Here is a 14,865-nt window from a genome sequence, read left to right on the forward strand (position 1 = left end):
GGTTCTCACACCTAATCAGGGCAGTAATTATGGACTTCCCTGGTGGCTCAGATGGGGAAGAATCTGCCTGCGATGCAGGAGACATGGGTTTGATTTCTGGGTTGGGAAGATCCCCTGGAGAAGGGCATGGCTATTCATTGCAGTATTCTTGCTGGGAGAATTCCATGGACAGAGGAGCCTGGTGGGCTACAGTCTAAGGGGTCGCAAAGAGCTGGACAAGACTGAGTAACTAACACTTTAACTTCAATAATGTGCCAAGGATTTATAGTCTTCAGGATGAACTTCATATGTCTACATAGAGAATCAATTTTACTGAGAGATTTAGGAAAATATAGTTAGTAGTAAAACAAGAGACACAAAATAGTCCATGATGGATTGAGGCAATATATGTTATATATATATATATATATATATATATGTGTGTGTGTGTGTGTGTGTATATATAAAACCTCAGATATGCAGATGACATCACCCTTATGGCAGAAAGTGTAGAGAAAAATAAAGAGCCTCTTGATGAATGTGAAAGAGGAGAGTGAAAAACCTTGCTTAAAACTCAACATTCAAAAAATGAAAATCATGGTATCTGGTCCCATCACTTCAAGGCAAATAGATGGGGAAACAATGTAGACAGTGACAGACTTTATTGTCTTGGGCTCCAAAATCACTGCAGATGATGACTGCAACCATGAAATTAAAAGACGCCTGCTCCTTGTAAGAAAAGCTATGACAAACCTAGACAGAATATTAAAAAGCAGAGGCATTGCTTGGCTGACAAAGGTCTATATAGTCCAAGCTTTGGTATTTCCAGCAGTCATGTATGAATATGAGAGTTGGGCCATAAAGAAGGCTGAAAGCTAAAGAATTGATGCTTTGAGATGTGGTGTTGGAGAAGATTCTTGAGAGTCCTTTGGACTGCAAAGAGATCAAACCAATGAATCCTAAAGGAAATCAATACTGAATATTCATTAAAAGGACTGATGCTGAAGCTGAAGCTTCAAAACTTTGGCCACCTGATGTGAAGAGTCAGCTCATTAGAGAAGACCTTGATGCTGGGAAATATTGAAGGCAGGTGGAGAAGGGGATGACAGAGGACGAGATGGTTGCGTGGCATCACTGACTCAATAGACATGAGGTTGTGCAAGCTCCTGAGATGGTGAAGGACAGGAAAGCCTAGAGCCACTGCAGTCCATGGGGTCATGAAGACTCAGAAATGACTGAGTGACTGAGATATATATATATATACACTCATATGAAAAAGTAAGTGAAGTGAAATTTGCTGAGTCATGTCTGACTTTTTGTCATCCCATGGACTGTAGCCCACCAGGCTCCTTTGTCCTTGGAACTCTCCAGGCAAGATTACTGTTGTGGTTAGCCATTCCCCTTTTCAGGGGATCTTCCTGACCCAGGGATCGAACCCATGTCTCCTGCATTGCAAGCAGATTCTTTACCATCTGAGTCACCAGTGAAGCCTATACACATGTTTATTTTATGTACATATATCTCCTTTGCTTATTTGGTTTATTTAGGAAAGTTCTAAAAGACAAAAAGAGAAAAACAGAAAAACTGTCACATATTTGATGGTCTTTATTGAATCTCCCTTTTCTTCATTGTTTATAAATATGTTCAAAATGCTATTTGATTCAGAGCACAAATCCTGACTCATAACTCATCTCTCAGTACTTGTAATTGCTGTGCTTTTAAGGTCTTTTAGAACAATTCATTACTCCACTCAACTCTCAACTTGACATTTGCTTTCACTTCCTCTCTCATCATTTTCAGTCATTACAAAGGCTTGTGAAAAAGGTACAAAAAAATAAATATAAAGGAAGCTCGTTCAGTTGGTATCACTCAAAGGACTAATTAGTGGTGTAATTGTTTTCATTTTTGGGGTAGATTATGGCATGTAGAACTTTGACATGACCCTGAAGAATATGGGGAATTTTAAGGAATAAAATAACAAAATAATCTTGTCATATACTGTCCCTTAAATTTTAACTGGTCCTAAAGTTCATATTGAAATGCAAGAGGCTCAGAATAGTCAGATAATCCTGACAAAAAGAACAGTTGGAGTAAAAATGTTGGATGATCCAGACTTCCAAATTTTAAAACTTACTACAATAGCCTATAATTCTTAGAAGAAAATGTAAGTAAATTTTCATGACTTTTAGTTAGATTATGGTTTTTAGATAAAAACATGAGCAATGAAATAGGTAAATTTTGGTTTATCAAAATCATATATATTTTATAAGATTTTGTATTTATACTTCTAATAATGCCACCAAATAAATTGAAAATACACATAGAATGGAAGATAATATCTGGAAATCATTTTTAGAGGTCTAGTATCCAGAACATATAAAAGAACCTTTTACAACTCAGCAGTTAAAAAAAAAAAAATGTGCAAAGAACTTGGAGAGCTACAACTTCAAAGAAAATATGCAAATGGGTCACAAACATTTGAAAAGATGCTAAATGCCATTAGTTATTAGGCAAAAGCAAATTGCCTACAATGAAATACTATTTCAAACCTACTAGGATTACTAAAATAGACTGGTAATGATAAATATTGACAAGAATGTGGAGAAACTAAAATCCTCATACATTGCAGCTAGGACTGTAAAATGGCTACTGCAACTTTGGAAAAGAATTTAGATGTTCCTGAATATGTTAACCCTGTATTTATCATATAATACAGCAACTCTACTCTTAGGTATATTCTCAAGAGAAATAAAGTGTATCTCTACTCAAAAACTGGAATGAATGTTCATAGCAGCATTGTTCTTAATAACCAAAACACAGAAACAAGTTAAATGGCCACCAACTGATAAATCAGTTCAGTTCACTTGCTGAGTTGTGTCTGATTCTTTGCAACCCTGTGGACTGCAGCACACCAGGCATCCCTGTCCATCACCAGCTGATAAATAGAATCTAGTATATCCATACAATGGAACGTTATGAGGTAATAAAAAATCACATACTGAAGTATGCCACAACATGGATGAAGCTTGAAAATATTATACTACATGAAAGAAGACAGTCATGAAAGGACACATATTGTATGATTCTATTGATATGACATGTCTAGAGTAGGTAATTCCTAGAAACTAAGGGTAGATTAGTGTTGTCAGGGGCTGAGGGTGGTGAGAATAAAAGTGACTGTTAATAGGTAAACGGGTTGTTTTGCGGGTGATGAAAATATTCTAAAATTTCTTGTAATGGTTGCAAAACCATGTGAATCTGCTAAAAACCCTTGATTTATACACATTAAATGTGTGGCTTTTGTGTAATATGAATTATATCAAATCTGTTATACAACAAATTATATAACAAAAAGCAAACATTATCAAACAAAACAATAAAATTACATTTTATTCTTTTTTTGTAAGAGCCTACACAATGCATTTATATTCCTTTTCATTTTGATGTTGATTCTCCTAGTGGACCTGAGTTTGGATAGCATGCGTTGCAACACACACACACACACACACACACACACAATGGTTTACTTGTCACAAAGCAAAATTTACTAATTTCTGTAGGCAAAACCATGTTTTTCAAATCTCTAGGCTCCATTTATAACACATTACTTTATATTTCATCATTCTGCTCTTTTTGTTATTCTATCATAGATTTAAATATACATTCTGCCTAATTCTAAAAGAGTACAATGAAGCTTAGTGATCACTTAATTCAAGTAGCTCCCAAGAGTTAAACTCCAACATATGAGTTAAACTCCAGTGAATCTGAATCTAGACGCTGGAGAGATGCTCAAGTCCAGTGAAATAGATCCAAATTTGAATTTCAGAACTGTCAGTTTTTAGCTGCCCCATTTGTAACACTGACCTAGACACATATGAAAGTGTTTTTGTTCAAACAAAATGAAGTGCAGCTATAGGTTGCCATTGTTGTTAAACAAGGAGCTTCTAAATCTTTTAAAGGATAAATGTAACATTAAATTGCCAAAATGATGTACACTACTCATCCTACTGGTACAACATAGGTAGCAGTTTCTCCTAATTTGTTTGAGTATTAGTACTTTTTATCTGAATAATCTTTTTAAGCAATAACAGTTTGTCATTTCAAACCCTAGTGTACTAGCTTTTCATTTTACAGTTTTCTTTGAATTGCAGTTATGAGATCATGTTATATATGACCCAAGTCATAACACATGCTTCTACCCACAATGGGCAGATTTATCTTGAATTTAAATACCATTGCACAACATAGACCCAACAAACACAAATTAAATTCATAGATCCTCACAGTGGAAAGGGTAATTTATTTTATTATTATTTTTTGTTGTTGTTCTTTTTTTTTTGGAAAGGGTAATTTATTGGCCTAAAGTCTCATTGACACATTAACATATGTTCCATCAGTGTGTGCATTTCAGGCTTCATTAGGTTAGGAAGAAAACGTGAACATTCACATGACCATGCCACAGATATGGAAGGAAGCAAGCAGATTGGTTTTCTCTGAAAAACAAGTCAGCACAAATTTTGTTTGAAGTCTTGACATGGATTTTGCTAAGAGAGCTACTTTATGATGAAGATATACCTATGACCAAAAAGGAACAACTCAGAGGGTAAGAATCCACCTGCAATGCAGGAGACACAGGAGATGCAGATTCGATCCCTGGGTTGGAAAGATCCGCTGGAGAAGGAAATGGCTACCCACTCCAGTGTTCTTGCCTGGAGAATCCCCATGAACAGAGGAGCCTGGAAGGCTACAGCCCAGGGGGTCACAAAGAGTCGGACACAACTGAGTGACTAACACTTTATCCATAATTTATATACTTAAATTCAGTGTCTTTCAGAAGCATGTGAAAGAAGACAGGAGGTACACAGTGACTGGAAGTGATGAGGTTCTAGAATATTGCTGTGATGATGCAGGAGGTATGAAGTCTAATCATTTTATTCTGTAGACTTCTCCTTGGAGGGGTAGGCTTGTTAATGCTGTGGCATTTTCAAGTGGTGTGAGCATGTGTGTGTGTATCCTCAGATGTTCAATAACAACAAAAATTGTGTGCATATGTATATATATACACATTTCATTGAACATGAAATATATTAATTAGGTACAGATCTTCCTCAACTTATGATGGGGTTATTTCCCAATAAACCCATTATAAGTTGAAAATATCCTAAGCGGAAAATGCATTTAATACATCTCACCTATTAGATGTCATAGCTTAGTCTAGCCTGCCTCACACATGCTTAGAATATTTATATTGGTCTACAGTTGGGCAAAGTCATCTAACACAAACCCATTTTATAATAAGGTATTGAATATCTCATGTAGTTTATTGAAGGCTGAACTAAACGTGAACAAATAAATGGTTGTAAGTGTATCAGTTGCTTACCTTGTGATCACGTGGCTACCTGGAAGCTGAGGTTCAAGGCTGTTGTCCAGTATCAGTATCCCACTATTGCTAGCCCAAGACAAGTTCAAAATTCAATGTTTGAAGTAGGGTTTCTATTGAATGACTACTGCTTTCAAACCTATAAAGTTGAAAAATCTTTTAAAATTAATTTATTTATAGTTGGTTGTGCCGGGTCTCCATTGCTACGCGCAGGGTTTCTCTAGTTGCAGTGGGCAGGAGCTGCTCTTCATTGTGTTGCATGAACTTCTCATTGTGGTGACTTCTCTTGTTGTGGGGAGCACAGGTTTTAGATGTCCGGGTCAGTATTTCAGAGCCTTGATAATTGTCATAAAGAATGATCATGGTAGATGCTTACACCAAATGATGGTAAGATGAATACACCAAAGAGGTTAGACATCAAACGCTTTCAGTATAAGACTGTGACCAACTGTTTTGACTAATTTAAAAATTGATTTTTTTGGAATTGACCTCATTGGTCAATTTTCTTTATACTAGTGTTGCTGTAAATAAACATCGATACGCTCAAATATACAGATTTGCTTTCTCAATTCGTCTCCTTATTTTTCTTTAGTTTCAGTTCTTTGTTTCTGTTGCTCTATTTTGCTTTCCTGTCTCATCCCTCTTTATATTGTCATTCTGGTGTTGTTTACAATGGCATTCCCTTTTGAAATATTTCACTAACCAGGTTCCCTAGGGCATATTTATTTCTTCTAGTTTCCTCTTTTTTTTTTCCCCCAAACATCATCCTGCTTATGTTCAATCAAATCAATATGGTTAGCCAATTCTTACAATACTCTTCATTGTCATGGAACTAATACTTCATTCTAGAGATTTTTAACTTACACCTCTATTTTGCTTTCCTCTCACACGCGCAGAGACTATACCGGCCCTTCAAAGCTGCATGTTGAACGAGTGTATACAGAAAGAGGGGTTTCCTTGGAAACACTGAATATGGAAAGCCTTTATATCTGTCTGCTCATCAACTAGTGAATTGACAGCTGTTTCTCTGTAAAGTTTGTCAGCTTATTTCAGAATACTATGCACATTGTTAATAGGGAAATGCACAAAACATCAGAGTTGCTTCACTGGATACAGTAATGAGGAAGAGAAAGCTTCCTGTGCTTCACAGATAGCATAAAACACTTGTTTTAAAGCCTAAAGAATTTTTCATGGAAGTTTGGCCTCTTTGTCTCTTCAAAAGGAAATTTCATTCATGTAGATGGATTTGATGAAATAAAAATAAAAATTACTTTTTGTTTGTTTTTCTCTCAACATTATTTTTAATTAAATATAAAATAATGTGATTTTTGCTGATGCTTTTTAAAATTGAATTTTTTACTAGAATGAAGTACAATAATAATTCACACTTATGCAAATATCTTTATGTTTCTTGAATACTTCTGAATGTGTTGATTAGGTTAAAAATCATGAGAAATTATTTTATCTCTTGCTTGTTGCATAGAAGAAATACATATAGGTGACTTTTTGGCAAACTAGATACACTTCCTTTTGTTTGTAAAGCTTTCTTATAGAATTCAAGTTAATTGTTTATATTTATTTGATTCTAGCTTTCCCCACCAACAGTACACAAGGTTTCCCTTTCCTCCACATGCTCACCAACATTTGTTACTTCTTATCTTTTTGATAATGGCCATACAACAGGTGTGAGCTGCTATCTCAGTATGGCTTTGGTTTGCATTTCCCTGATGGATAGTGATGTTGAGCCTCTCTTCATGTGCCTGTTTGCCATGAGTATGTCTTCTTTGGAAAATTTTCTATTCAGATTCTCTACCTGTTTTTAAATTGAATTTTTTTTTTTTTTTTTGGTTACTGAGTTGTATGAATTCTTTATTTTGCATGTTAACCCCTTATTAGGTGTGATTTGCAAATATTTTCTCCTATTTGTTGTTTATTTTTGTTGATTATTTCCCATGCTGTGCAGAAGATTTTTAGTTTGATAAAGTCCTACTTGCTTATTTTCGCTTTCATTGTTTTGGTCTGCTGTCAAATGAAAACAATCATCATTAAGACCCATATCAAGGAGCAAGGGAGTGGGAGAACATGCATGTAGCAGCTGCCCTCTGAGGTCCGGAGAGGGTTACAGTCAGCCCTTAGATGTGCGTTTAGTTAGAAGCCTGTCCCTCAGGCTGCGGCTACGAACACAATAGGTCTCTTCCATAGTGACTGGGCGTTCCAGTCTCCTGCCTCTTCACTTTGCTCAGGGAGGCGGCTTTTAGAAATCTTTGTGTTTGTTACAGCTCAGTGGGACCTGAGAATCCAACCCCACTGGCTATCAGAGCCAGGTGATCAAGGGGTGTCCCCTGGGCGGCACCTGCAAACACTGGGGCACCCCAAGTTTCCTGAAAGATAGGCTCCTTTCTGGAAGATACTGGGGACTTGGAATGAGACCGAGGGAGAATACAAAGATGGCACCACCCCCCCAGCCTCCATCTTTGGAGAGCATTTCAGTAGGGCCCTAGATTTGTGTTAAATTAGATGCATCTGCCCCTCAAGTCCAAGTTCTAAGATAAGCAACCAGGCCTCTTTCACAGAAAACCAGGCATTTCAGGTGGTTACATCTGTGCAGGCTCTGGGATGAGGGGTTAGCCAGATGAATCCATAAGAGCTGGGTAAGAAGTATTTCTTAGATCACTGTAATCTTATAGATGAAGGCCTGATTGGCTTTTTTTCCCCCTCAGTTGTCTTTTAGAGCTAAATGTTTTGGGAGTTGATTTCTCAGATGCAGGCCTTCAAAGCTGGGGTATCAGATGTGGGGTTCAAACCTTCTGCTCTTCAGGGAGAGGTTCAGGGTCTCCAGGTTGTGAGTTTTTTTTCCCATTTTTGTTGGCTGTGCTGAGGGTGGGGCTTATGGTCAGATTGTGTCTCAGCCTCTCCTGACCATTTTGGTGTGGGTTTTTTTCCTTGTTTGCCTGATGTACAGGAGTTGCTTAAGTATTCTGGAGGTTTGTTTCAGAGGAAATGGTCCTTTATGTACTCTAGTTTCAGTGGGTTGATGAAAAGGTGAATTCAGGATCTTCCTACATTGCCATCTTGAACAGGAACCCACATTAGTTTGAGCTACCTATTAGGTCCAATGGGAGTGAGGTATTACTTGGAACTACGGCCCAAGGGTAATCCTGGAAGGTAGATTGCTGCTGCTGCTGGAAGCCTTCACCCAGAGCCCACTAAGAAGAGAAGCCAGAAAGTAAAAATGATGTAGCCAAAAAGCTTGTACTTCGGGGCTCCAAGTCCACAGGCACTTGTAGAAATCTCACCACAGCTGAAAAACTCTATGAGAAAGACCCAGCTCCAGACCCTGAATCCAGGCTCTGGTTCCAAGCCTTCATAACTAGCTTGCTTAGGTTTGGGTGTTTCACAATTACCCATTCCTAAATTTTCTTCAAGATGCTTACAACTTAGCAGCATTGGAATGATGGGCGATGGCTTAAGGAAGGAACTTGGCACAGCTAACAAATTTTCCATCTTTAAATAACTTGTATCTTTCCAGAAACTTTGCCTTAGGCTCCACAGATCAAGTGACCCTGACCCTAGGGGTGATAAGGTATCCAGGTAGCCTAGTGAGCTCATCCTTTTTCAGTCCTTTTTTGTCTGTACTTACCAATTGTGTTGACTCTTTCAAGAGCAGGGCCAGGTTAAATCACCTATTTCATGTCTGAGAAACAGTGATGACAATATACAGGGTTTAGTTTAGGTCACTGTTTGGTTTACTCTTATACCTGGAAACAGACAATGGGGAAAATACTCATGTAGTATATTTCAAGAGCATAAGTTCTCAATATTTCTCCTTGCTTTTCTTCAAGTCTGTACACCCAGAGTTTGTTGGTCTCTGAAGCTTATGAAAAGTGGCATCTGTCACAGTTGCATTTGCTGCCTTTTACTGCATTTTAGGTCAGGGTGGAGTATGTACCACATGCTTCCACCTGTTATCATCTAAGAGAATTCAAGGGTATTGATCCATGCTGCATTCCTCACTAGTTATCTGGTTTGCCCAAGGTTTAATTCAGCAGGCCTGACTGTGGCTTGTCACACATGTCTATCTTGAACCCATCTCTGGCAGGTGGGAATCAATGGAATTGCTTTGAAATAAATTAAGGCTCTCTCTCAAACTGGGTAGGTCAGCTTTTCTAAGATATCATACCTGTGCTATGCTGGAGATAAATGGATTCTTGATAAAATCAGGAAAGAAAGGATGCTGGAAGGCAACCAGGCGAGCCCTGAGGAGCCCTGAGTGAGGATCAGAGATATTGAAGCATATTTTCAGGCTCAAGATTTTCACCCAGCTGCTGGGTATTATGTTCAGCTGCACTAATTTTGTGTTGCAGGATGGGGGAGTCGAGGGGTACTGGGGAAACGGACACATTTTCAATAGGTTTCCCATATTTTTCTACATTTGCTTCTTTTTGTCCCCCTTCTCTACAAGGATGGTGTGTTTTAAAATTTAATGCACATTTAATTTTCTTAGAAGTTAAGAAAGCTACTTCAAGTTCTACCCATACCTCTGCTGCTTTCTTCTCCACGAGAGGTAGGAGAACAGTGCCTGCTCCTCTTAGTTCTAGTATTTTGTTGTTGTTGTTGTTTTTCAGTTGCTAAGTTGAGTCCAACATTTTGCGACCCCATGGACTGCAGCACTCCAGGCTTCCCTGTTTTTCACTGTCTCCTGGAGTTTGCTCAGATTCAAGTCCACTGAGTTGGTGATGCTATCCAAACATTTCATCCTCTGTCACCTGCTTCTCCTCCTGCCCTCAACCTTCCCAGCATCAGGGTCTTTTCCAATGAGTTGGTTCTTTGCTTCAGGTGGCCTATAATTTTATTTATTATTTTAGTAGTTCCTAATGATGTTAGTGTCACAGAGAAGGGAAACATCTATTCTAATATTATAAATTTAGAAGTTTGAATCAGAATGGGTTCTGTAGTTAGCATCACTTAAATTTTGCCAACTTGGTTATATTTATAAAATATCTAGTACATTAGTAATGCCATAAAACTTATATTTGCTACATTACATGCCCACATTCACTATGTATTGTTATTTTCAACTGTATGCAAATACATGTTTTCTTTCAATGAGGTGTTTAAGGTTATTTTACATCAACTTATGCTTTAAAGAATAAAATTAAAATATACAGATATACAGGTGTAACTACACGTGCATGCAAGGAGTACCAAGACATAATAAGAATTAAGAAGGCAGAGCAATCTTAAAAGCATTTACTGTAATTTGAAATGTATTTACTGTCTTAGAGTCTTGGGTTAATGGGATTTTACATTTATGAAAAAAAGTGTTATATATTCACGTGTTTTTGTATTCTTAACAAATGGTGGTCACTGGAAGGTGGGAATGACTAGACAGAAGTGAGCAAAACTTAGTAAAGGAGGGAACAGAAAATATAGGCTTTCTTGGAGCTGAGATGGTAGAGAGTACAGATGAGAAGTATGTTGAAATAGTTTTTGCTCTTTTGTTATTGGCGATCTATCTACTTCTCAGCTATATGTATTTCTGACCTTTTATATTTTTTCCAATTGGATGCTGGGGTAAAGTTTCCTATTATTGCAGTGTGGCATTAAAATGGATTATCAAATCCTTTTATTATAGGTATCTTTATGGAAACAAATGGAAACAAAAGAATTTATTCTTTTGGGTATTCTTTTGATATTTGTAGAAACCAAGTACCTGAAATTACTAATAAGTTTGACTATGTGCAGATGTGAACTAAAGCTGGAATCATCTCCCACCCTTTCTGAGGCACAACAATTCCTGTTTTGTACATGCAATGTTTTGCATTCTGCTTTTATGGTTATTATTAAAAATCCTTAATTTCTGAATTGGTCCTCTTCCTGTGGTTTTGGAGTAACACCTCATTTTCCCAGGTGCAGTGATACTTTGTGAGCCAGAGAACAGAAGCTAACATTGGAGCCATGAAGAGAACATAGAATAGATTGATTGTTATCAACATCTAAAACTCACTAAGATTTCTCTGACATTCAACAATATGTAATAGTTTCCTGCAGAGCAGTTGGAGATCAGTAGTATATGTTTGAAGAATATGACTTGATTAACATTAGTTTTGAACGACTGAATCAATTTAAAATTCTATGTTTCTATGACTGGGATCATTTATATCTAAAAATAATGCTATGTTAAAATTTTTGCCTGGTTCAATATACCAGTTCTCTTTCTGTCTTTGTCTCTCGACTCTCTGTCTCTTTGGTCTCATGTTTACCACTCTCATGTCCGGTTTTTCTCCCTTACTAGCATTCCTATCTCTCCTTTCCTATGAGGTCAATGAGTATAGATCTACCTGCTCTCAGCTCTAAATCTAATGTATCAAGTAGACATAAAATGTGTTCTGTGAGTTGGGTTAGGGCAGTGGAAAAGCCAGCAATGGTGATCACTGGCTGTGTACAGCCCGCCCAAAGGTATTAGGACAACTAGTATAGTTCTCTGAAAGAAGAGAGGCTGAGCAAGATGGTAAAACCTGAGCTAGATCTGGAAATAGGAGAGCAATAGTTCAGGGCACTCTCTCGCAGGGAAGCTGAAATACCACTAAAATGAGACAGAGCTGTTTAAGCCCAGTTTCCACACATAACTCCCTATATAACTGGGAAAATGTAAATTGGCCACACTCCTGCCGGAGTAGACAGTGCCCTTCAATGAAAAGGAAAAGAATAAAAAAAAATATTCGCACAGTGCTGATACATAGGCTAAATGCTTTTTTGCCATCTACTTCCAGTTGCAGTCCATCACAATCAGATGCTATAGTCTGTTTAAAATCTGAGCTGGAAAAACTCTTGGGTCTACTGTGGTTTACTTGAAATTAGAGTGATTTTCATAAAACTTAATTCATTCTGAATTTAATTCTTCTAATATGCTTCCCAGGAAGCAGTCTAGTTCATACATTTGTGAAGGAAAACTGAAAAGACAACAAGAGCTACAGAAATGTAAGAAACGCTTTTAGCAGTTTTTTTCATAACACGGATTCTACTTAATTAGCAGATAAGATCCAAGAAGAAAAATTTTTTTTATGTACAGTTTTTGTCAATGCAAAAGTATGTCTTCTTCTACTGTCTAAAAATTTGAAACATATTTAAGGTATATAAATTAAATGATATACTGTTAGTTTTTCAAGGTTCCTGCCTATATTTATGAAACTGTGGGTGAAAAAGTCAAGTATCGGTGAAAGCGTTGGCATCAAGGTAGGCGTTGGCATCCTTGAGATCCAGGCATTCTTTCACATAGGCAGGGAATGAAAAAATGCAGGTGCACAATACGAAAGAGATATTTTTCCTTTTTTTTCCTCTATTTCTATAACTTCCAGATGTTGGAAGTGATGAGTGAACTAGAAGAAAATGGTGGGGGCAGTGTGGTGGTGATTGGAACAAGACAAAGAAATTATACTTAGAGAAGGAGATCGGCAAGACCTATGTCTTTATTCAACTGCCAAACAAATAAATAAATGAGAAAGAGTGACCAAAACAGCATATACATTTTTAAGCATAATAGTACATAAAATAAGCTTATTATAAATTTACCAACTTGTTGGTTCATGATGGCAGGTTTGGAGGGTGTTGAAACAAAGCACGATCTATAAGACTTCTGTGAGAAGATAAAACATAAAAAGGGAAATGAACAAAATGTTTGGAATTGAGATTGCTTGTGAAAATAAAGATCTGGAGAAGTACATTTAAAGGCCACAGTTTTGAGATGTGGTTTCTATGATAGTTGGTTATACTTTTCAGAATGACAGATTTTCTTCCCCATTTTTTTCAGTCAAAAACTATTTAATGAGTATTTGCTAGGTGCCAGGCACTGTTTCAAGTTGTGAATAATTCAGACTTCCCACACACAGGAGGTTATTTTGGCCTAGATTTTCTGGTGTTGATAAGTGACGTATAAAATAAAATAGGACAGACAAGGGGAGGGAAGAACTTTAGCTAGCATAATGCAGAAAAGTATCTCTGAGAGTGTTGACTTGAGTAATGTGGAGTCAGTTGTGCAAAATTCTGAAAAGAAGCATCCATAACAGAAGAAATAGGAAGATCAAAGACTTCTGTGTTGGGAAGGAACTTTGCTTCTTAAAGAGACAGAAATAAGGACAGTGTTGGTAAAGTCTAGTGAATATGAAGAGAGATTAGATCAGAGAGGTAGGCAAGGGTCAGATTATACAGGATCTTAGAAGTTGGGGCTTCCCATGTGGCACTAGTTGTAAAGAACCCACCGGCCGATGCAGGAGACATAAGAGTCATGGGTTTGACCCCTGGGTCAGGAAGATCCCATGGAGGAGGGTACAGCAACCGACTCTAGTATTCTCCTGGAGAATTCCATGGACAGAGAAACCTGGTGGGCTACAAAGAGTCACAAACAGTTGGACACGACTGCGTGACTAAGACTTAGAATTTGTGGTAAAGCTTTATTCTGGTTGCCATGGGGTGCCATTGGTGAGTTTCTAGAAAGGGAGGCAGCACTGATATAAAGCCCCCCAAAACACTGTGGAGGATAAATCTTTGTGGATTAAGAATGAGAGATAGGGACGTTTCTTAGGAAGTTAATGTATTATTCCAGGTGAGAGATAATGATGGTTTGGACTAGGTTGTAGTAATAAAGAAAGCTGAGTGCCAAAGAATTGATGCTTTTGAACTGGGGTGTTGGAGAAGACTCTCGAGGGTCCCTTGGACTGCAAGGAGATCCAACTAGTCCATTTTAAAGGAAATCAGTCCTGGCTATTCATTGGAAGGACTGATGCTGAAGCTGAAACTCCAATACTTTGGCCACCTGATGTGAAGAACTGACTCCTTGGAAAAAACCCTGATGCTGGGAAAGATTGAGGGCAGGAGGAGAAGGGGACGACAGAGGATGAGATGGCTGGATGGCATCACTGACTCAGTGGACATGAGTTTGAATAAACTCCAGGAGTTGGTGATGGACAGGGAGGCCTGGCATGCTGCAGTCCATGGGCTTGCAAAGAGTCAGACATGACTGAGCAACTGAACTGAACTGTCGTAATAAACAAGGTGAGAAATGACCCATCTGGGGAGGTAGGTTTGAAGGAGTGACAGGAAGAGTTAGTGATTGATTAGTTGATGTGTGAGAAAAAAATAAGAGTATTCAAGGATTAAGCCAAGCTTTTACATTTGAGATACCAGAGGAATGTGTGCGCCATTTACTGAGATATGGAAGGTCTGAAGCTAAGTGCATTTCTCAGGGTAGAATTTGTATTCTACTTGGGCTTTATTAGGCTGCAATGGTGATAACAAGTAAGTCATTGGTTTATGAATTTGAATCATAGGTGAATTGACCAGTCTGGAGATGTAACTTAGAGGGTCTTCAGCATAAATGTTATTTATAGTCATTTGATAAAAGTCATCTAAAGAAAGAACACCAAGTAAAGGGTCAATGAGAGTCTTCAGAAGAAGTCCAACATTTAAAAGTTTGACAGGGGAGAAGGAGGAGACAACAAAGGCAACTG

The sequence above is a fragment of the Muntiacus reevesi genome, chromosome 15, assembly GCF_963930625.1.
Source record: "Muntiacus reevesi chromosome 15, mMunRee1.1, whole genome shotgun sequence".
NCBI lineage: Eukaryota > Metazoa > Chordata > Mammalia > Artiodactyla > Cervidae > Muntiacus > Muntiacus reevesi.